Source organism: Diospyros lotus, chromosome 5, assembly GCF_014633365.1.
Source record: "Diospyros lotus cultivar Yz01 chromosome 5, ASM1463336v1, whole genome shotgun sequence".
NCBI lineage: Eukaryota > Viridiplantae > Streptophyta > Magnoliopsida > Ericales > Ebenaceae > Diospyros > Diospyros lotus.
In genome coordinates, this window is record NC_068342.1 from 39,305,271 (window position 1) to 39,313,469 (window position 8,199).

At 38.1% G+C, this 8,199-nt stretch overlaps 1 protein-coding gene across 1 annotated transcript in view; it reads left to right on the forward strand.

Annotated features, from left to right (window-relative positions):
* The window catches only part of LOC127801073 (methylthioribose kinase-like), a 41,468-nt gene extending 38,832 nt beyond the window's left edge, over positions 1–2,636 (forward strand). The window contains exon 7 of the mRNA XM_052335912.1: positions 2,427–2,636. The gene's annotated coding sequence lies outside the window, so the exon portion shown is untranslated. The remainder of the gene's footprint in view (positions 1–2,426) is intronic.
* The last annotated feature ends 5,563 nt before the right edge of the window (positions 2,637–8,199 follow it).

Consider the following 8,199-nt stretch of genomic DNA (forward strand, 5'->3'; position numbering starts at 1 on the left):
TACTGAATTGCTCCATGGGAATGTGAGTTATCTTCGAAAATTTCTTTAAAAATTTCAGAAACATGAGAATGATATTTTAGAATTTTTGATGATGAAATTGGGAGATAAATACATGATTAGTATTTATTATGGATTTTTTAGGCAATAAATGCTTGAAAATCAAAGAGAAAATGAGAAATAAATAAAACATAGATTAAAATTATGAGGAAATTTTTGGGGCTTAAGAATATTGTTTTATGATTTATTGTGAAGAGAAATTGAGAAAATTTTACGAGAAAATCTTTTTTTCATAATCTAGAGGAAATGAGAGAAATTAAGAAAATTAGAAATGTGATTTTCTTAAGTAATTATGATGCTCAAAGTACGTCAAGGTTCATAATTGAGTACGATTGGAAGTTCGAAGTGAATTTTCAGGCAAAATTACATTAAAAACAAAATTATCTTTTTACAAGATAAGTGGCACTTCCCAACTGCATTTAGTTTTATGAAAATACTTGGTCTGTAAGTAGTTCTACCCAAAACTTAATTTTTAAGTAAATGATTTTATTATGTTGTCATGTTTTGATGTAAATATGTTCATGTAAATTGCATTTACATGTATTGATGATGAAATATGTATATGTACACGATAATATTATTGATCATGCATTTGCGTAAGGGTTTAAGAGTATGGGCTGGGACTGTTGCTCTGCCAAGAGTGTACCTGTAACATCCCTCATCGAGCGATAGGAAAGACAGAAACAACTTACCCTGATGGACTTACACGAACTTCCCAGGGGGTCACCCATCCTTAGATTACCCCAGGTTAAGCACGCTTAACTTGGGAGTTCTTTGCCAACATTCAGCCCAAAAGGTATCTAGCTGGTATTGTTTCCTTCCTTACACTATTCTCGATATATACTAACTACTCTAGGCTCTCGGGGTATTACATTCTCCCCCCTTGAGCACATGATGCCCTCGTCATGCGATCTTACAACTGGTCACAGATCTCCCTCCGATGCATGGCCGATGTGGGATTCGCCTAAGGTGCCTATACACACTCCCTCTCATAGACTCAGCGTCCTTACTGAGGTTTGCCCCACCACCGCGCTCAGAGGCTCGGGGGTCGGCTCTGATACCACCTGTAACAACCCGATCGAGCGATAAGAAGAACCGAAACAACTTACTCTGATGGACCTACACGAACTTCCCAGGAGGTCACCCATACTTAGATTACCCCAGGTCAAACACGCTTAACTTGGGAGTTCTTTGCCAACATTCAGCTTAAAAGATATCCAGCTGGTGTTGTTTCCTTCCTTACACTATCCTCAATAAATACTAACTTCTCTAGGCTCTCGAGGTATTACATTCTCCCCCCTTGAGCACATGACGTCCTCGTCATGCGACCTTACAATTAGTCCCAGATCTCCCCCCGATGCATGGCCGATGTGGGGGGCACAGTTGGCTGCTACCCGCCCCTCCTCTGTTGTTTGTGATTATTTTTATTTTTTTATTATTTTTTTTATTCTTTGTTTATTTAAATATAATATGCTATTTTGGGATTTTCTGAAATAAATTATGTTTAAATAAATAATTAAATGAGTATTTTTAGCCTCCAAATTAATTATTAAATTAATATAAATTTGAGGCAATTACGGGAAAAATTCCTATATTTTGGAAATTAAATAATAGAGTATTTTCCTTACATTTTGAAAAAAATGGTTAAGGATGCCTTGATGTTGTATTTCAAAAATTAATTTCCTAAGAGTTGGAAAATTATAGTATTTTGAAATAATTAAAGGGAAAAATAAATGGAGATTTAATAAGGAAAATTTTATTAAATTTTTTCAAAGAAAGATTAATCCAAATATTTTCCAAATGAATTGGAAGTGAGATAAATGGGTTAATGGTTGGGGCAAAGAAAAGAAAAATTATTTTCTTATAATTAAGGCGTTATGCCATAATTTATATGAAGCATGGGAGTTAGTTTATTTCTTTCGATCCTGGGAGGTCACCCTTAGCTCTTCATTAAGAGCTTGAGAAGGGGTGGTACTTTGCGAGATTTCGGGTTTTATCTTCGCGGGGTCGTTTCGATATTTTCCAAGTCCTTGAGTGGAGCTAAATGAGGGCAAAGCCTAGTTCCCACCTAGGTCGTTTCTCATTTAAACGTAGTCGTCTCTTCATCTTTGCCCTAACGTGTGGATAATAAACTGATTATTCGTGAGTAACACCCGTAAGTGGGAGCGGGGCGTTACAGTACCCATACATCTCGGCCTGGTAAGGAGACTATGAAAATAAGAAGTAGCAATAAGGTACAGTCAGCTCAAACCGAAATGATATGAAAAATGACATTTTGCATCCATACACGAAATATGTTTATTGTTTTCTTACCTAAATAATTAATCATCTAACTTGGGCTTTGCCCCTAAAATATTCAAACGTTCCAGATGGAGATTGTAGCAGAAATGAGAATAAATGAGACATGAATTGACATTTGGCAAAGTGCACGATGAATTGAGTGTATGTTATTTAACTCATGTATTTAAGTTATGTTATTTCGAATTCTAAACGTTCTGAGGAATGATGATGTAAAATCTTATTTATAGAAAACGAGGATATAAGAATTGATTTATAACTAATGTTAAGATATTATGTTCGATTTTAGCTTCCACATTTAATGTTTATGTTGATTCTCTTTCGAGATAAATGTATAAAAATTTTGGGATGGATAAGAGCAATGATATGATTTAGTCGTAGTTTTAAATAAAAAAAAATTATTATCCCATAATTGTTCTAAGTTATAGCGTGTAACAGCCCACTTTCTCGGGCGTGTTATACCTTAAGAAAATTGGGTCTTATTATTATTATTATTTTTTTTTTTTTTTTTTTTTTTTTTACATTATCCCGAAATTCCCTAAGGCCTATCTAGTGTTTAATTTACATACCAGAGATAAATACGATTTACAAAGCGGAAACTGAATCGAACCTGCTCACACTAGACATGACATTCATTATTACAAAGTTAATTCATAAGCGTCTGACAATAAATACAATGTACATAATTCTTAAACTACTCATATTACAACATAACATGGTACATTTACTGGCCTCTCAACGTCTCGCGTCACTACATATCACCATTCTCGGAATCATCTCTGCAAGTCCCGACTGGAACGTTGAATGTTCCAGGGGCGAACCCAAGTTAGATGATGAACCATCTAAGTAAGGGTACATAATGCTATGTCATGAGTGTATGCAATGTCTTTCATCGTAGGTGTCAACTGCACCCCTCATGCTACCTACCATTTTAGCGGCCACCTCTTTCGAAGCCGGGGTGTATGGGTGCACCATTGGTAAGGCAGCGGTGCCAGTTCGTACTCCGTACGGCCTCATATGCGTGTGATCGATGATATCAACGTATATTTATGCATTTCATAATCATGTATACATTCTACGTGATGGATACATATCAGGGCATGTCAATATGATGAAAACATTTTCGAGGAAGTACCACTTACCTTCTCAAGCTTATCGGGCTAACTCAATATCCGTGCCTCGTCTCGATTTGTGTGCCAACCTCAAAATTTTCACGAATCTCTTCAACTTCAGCCTCAAAGTATCCTAATCACCATAATTATTTAAATAAATATTAAAACCTATTTTTCCATAATTTTTGGCATTTTCTATAATTTTCCCTTTATTTCTTCCTATTTTTCCTCAATAAATCCAGATTAAATATTATCTCAAATATTTCACTACGATAATTCATAAAATAATATTCTTGAATTTCTGAAATTTTCTAAGAAATTTTACTTACCTTGACTTAACCTCTCCAATTTCCTCGGTATGCGTGTCGTATCCTCAAAATGCGTGCACGGGCCGTTTTTCTGACCAAAATTTTCGGGATATCACCGAAACATAATTTCCTATTTTTTTGGGATTTTCTAGGATTTTTCTATTTTTTTCTTTTCTTTTTCTTTTCTTTTCTTTTCTTTTTCTTTTTCTTTTCTTCTTCTTCTTCTTCTTCTTCCCTCCCCTGCTTCCCCGCGAACGTCTCCAACGCACAGCCTCAGCTCGCCGCCGCCGCCGCCGCCGCCGCGAGCTGCTGCCAGCACCATCGCCGCCACCCGCGCCATGCCCTCTGCCGCGAGCCGCCGCCGCTGCCGCTGCCGCAGCCTCCTTCCCGCGCTGCAGCGCCCGCGCGCCGCCCCTGCCGCCGCTGCTTGCAGCGGGCCGCCATGGCCGCCGCTGTTGTGCGGCTGGCTTGGCCGCCTTTCGCCACTTCGGCCGATGCTCCAGCCTCCAACGAACTCTCCTGACCTCGCTGACATCGCCTGGGCTTGCTGGACCTCGCCCCAGCTGCTGGCCGACCTCCGCATGCGCTGCCATGGCCGCGGCTTGCGGCCATGGTGGTTGTCCGCTCGCTGTAGCTGCTTCCGGCTGCCTTCGGCCGGCCTCCCTCTCTCGCACAACTCTCTCTCTCTCGGCCCTGCTCAGCCCGAGCTCAATCTCTCCCTCGCGATCTCCCTCCTTCTCCTTCTTTCTCTCAGCCAAGCCGCGAGCTCCCTGCCCCTTTACTTCACATTCTAGCTGCTATTTATAAGCTCATCGCCACTCGCTCTCTACCATGTCGTCTGACACACTCAACTGGCTGTCATAGATTTGCAGAGGCGTGGGTTTTGCGCAAATCGCCGGTGCAAAGAGCATGGCAGATTTTCAGGGCATGGGTGAATTTGCAGGGCTCCTGCTACGCACATGCATATATATAATTATATATTATACTAATTTATTACACATTTAATGTATTCAAATCTTTTCTCTTGCAAGATTATTCCTCAAATCTAGCTTCCAATCTTGGCCATCGAAATCTCATGGACCCTGCCATTCACGCACACACAGCCACACCCACATATATATATATACTATATATATTACATTTAATAAATATAAAAATTATGTATTAACCCCAAATTTTATCTTAAATTCTTTAGAATAATTCTCTAATTATAATAACATCCTCAAACACTAAATTACGATACCAAAAACACAAAATTAATAACTTTAAAGTTACTCGATAATGTCGATTTCTCCCCAGTGTCCTCACCGGGCTATTGTTTCATCCCGAAACCACTTAAGGGTTGATTCTTACACAAAACCGGAGCCCCCCTAGGGTTCTGTTGATTTTTCGGGAGTCTCCTATGACGATTCGGTTTTGTAGCCTAAATAATAGCTGTATTTTAGCTGTACCGAAAACTGTTCCCGATCTAATTTCTTTTTATACCATAAATCTTATTTCGGAACACTCATCGAGACCATGTCATTTTTCTTAAACAATTTCACTCCGAAGTTTTCCCTACAGCCGATTCGGTACTAATAACTACTATCAAACCAATTTTTTCGGTATTCTAAACCTATCAAAATTACATGGCAGCCTCATACGAACATGGGGTATTACATTCTCCCCTCCTTATAAAAATTTCGTCCTCGAAATTTGCCACATGTTCTAAACCTCAAAGTTTCATCATCGAAATCAACATCTGATTGATCAAATAAAGAAGATCCCACTCGAAACTCGTGAATACCAATGCACATATCAAAATCCGAACCCTTAGACTGACCATACCCATCAACCTATAGACAAGTACACTTGTCAACGATGCATACCTTTCAAATTATAATCGCATAACTCGGTCTTTGGGCCACGAATCTCCGCTCGAGCTCCTATCTAAGTCGGTACTCACATCATCATAATGAGCCTGCGGCTCTCATATCCACATTCTCAATTTTTAATTTTCTTAAGTCATCATGACATTTCTTTAATTCTGATTTCCTACGACGTCATTTATTTTGAATCAATCAATCATGCTTTGACAATTTTCCAACCTTAACACAAAGTCTCTTATCTTGATACATCTTAACTTTTATCAAATCGATCCTCGAGGAAATACTTTTATGTCGTCAAACTATTTCACGTACCTTTGGATCCACAAACATCAAAAATATACGTCATAAAATATCCTTGAAACTAGCTATTACTTAATCCTTACGCTAATCTATTCGAGATTTCTATCGTTTCTTCATTCTTGTAGGTATTCATTACCCGATATAATCTTAAGTTTCTGTCAATTGACCATAATCATCTTCTAATCATGTCATGAACTATTTCCTCAAGAAATCTTTATTAATAGATTCTATTTGTCTCCAAAACTTCCTTCCGTAATCTTTAATATCGATCGTAATCTAATGTTGTCTTCCAAGTCTAGCAATACTAATATCCTCACATCGCTTGCTCCTTTGTGACTTGGTCACCAAACTAACACCTATTCATCCATATACCTATAACTCGTCGCACTTTTCGAAGTGATCCTTAATTAACGTTTTCTATCGTCAGGTTAACCATTTAATCCTCAAATTTGCTTGAACTAATCCTTGAGTAATAACGTTTCATGCCAACTAACTTTAGTCATGTTCGATCCTTTTTGGAGCTACTTACTCAAGTTACTAACTTTTGCTTGAACCAACCTCTACTCAAAACATTTGGTTTGTTTCTCGAAACCTACTGGGATATCTGACCTTTTGGAACTTTCAATCCTCGACCTTGACTTCACGTTCCTGACACAGAGCCTCATCATTTCTTTCTCGATTGGCTCACGACTTGGCAAGCAAGTCTCAGTCTCAACATCTATCGCGACATTATCCTCAATGTTTTCATGCGTCTCCCTACCTGAGGAGTACACCAATATATCCTCAATAAACACAATTATCACGTGACTTCAATGCAAATCGTACTTTGGTCAAATCATCAAATCATTATTCCATTTTCGATTTTCGGAATGTCTCATCCCTCGGTCGCACATCAATCGCAATGATCCCAGCCTCTTGCAACTGTTTATAATTTATCAAATTTGAGGTAAAGATATCGACTCTTAATTATCACCTCTTTGATAATTTACGTCCTCAATCAAGCCACTTATAACTAAGCGTCTAATAATCTCAAGCTATTTATTAGCAATTTCATTATTAAGAAATAATCCTATTAAATCTTCCGAGAATATCTCATGGTATTTTTCATTTTTTCTTATGGCTTTTCACTAACAGCAAGTGCTTGTACAATAAATTAATAGGCTCCTTGTAATCATAACTTGCTAACATCACTTTAATGATTATCTAGTTATACATCTCCCAATTTGCCTACCAGGCTACTTAAACTAACCGTTTAGTCATACGAGGGTTTTATTTTTCAAAATTGATTTTAATTGATCTAGGTCTGCAACTTTTCCTACTGTGACCCATTATCCTGGTACATCTGCCATCATTTGATTCTCTCAACCACATCTCAGTTTTGCACAATTTTCGAGACGACAATCCATAACTATACTGTCAGCTAGAGTAGGTGGGTACTTATGTTATCCACGATACTTCAATCTTCGCTGGATTTTTTTTTTTTTTTTTACTCATTGACATCATTTTAATCATCGCCCAGCTACACATCCTCGATTTGCCCACCAAGGCTATCTTAGACTAATCGTCTATCCTAACAAGACCTTTATTCTTCAATAATCAAAAATTCTAGATCTCCAATAAATTTTGATCTATTAAGAACGCGACATTTCATACGGTAATCTGACACCCTGGCACATTTGCTATTACTTGTCTCTCTCAAGCATGCCAAAACTCTCAAAGACATCTATTCGTAACCATCCGCTAACTAGAGTGGGTAAGTTCCTATGTCTCCCATGGTACTCCAATCCCTTAGGAAATTCCTTGCAAATCTAAAATCGATTCATCTTTGAAAATCTCTATTCAGATCACGTTACCTGGTTCCAATTAAAAACAACTGAATCTTAAACTTGCAAGAACTCTTTACCGAATGATACTTTAAAGCTCAAATAACGATTTAGGTCCACATACTGATGCACAAGGCATAACTTATTCGCGAATCTTCTTTTACAGACTTTCGAATCCTTAAACCCACTTGGCACACCGAACCGTAATCACAACCTCTATTGACTAGGTCTCCTTATCATTCCTTTAGGGTTGATACGACCTATTAAGAAACTCTTTCATTTTTTTTTTGATAACCCGAACTCTACTCGAACCAATGTTGCTATCTCACTATTTATCGCCAAGGCCTTGAACTGGTCATAGTCTCGTTTACTGAGAATTTCATTGACTCTCACATTTCGATCTTTAGATCCAGCTGACTACCGGCACACGACC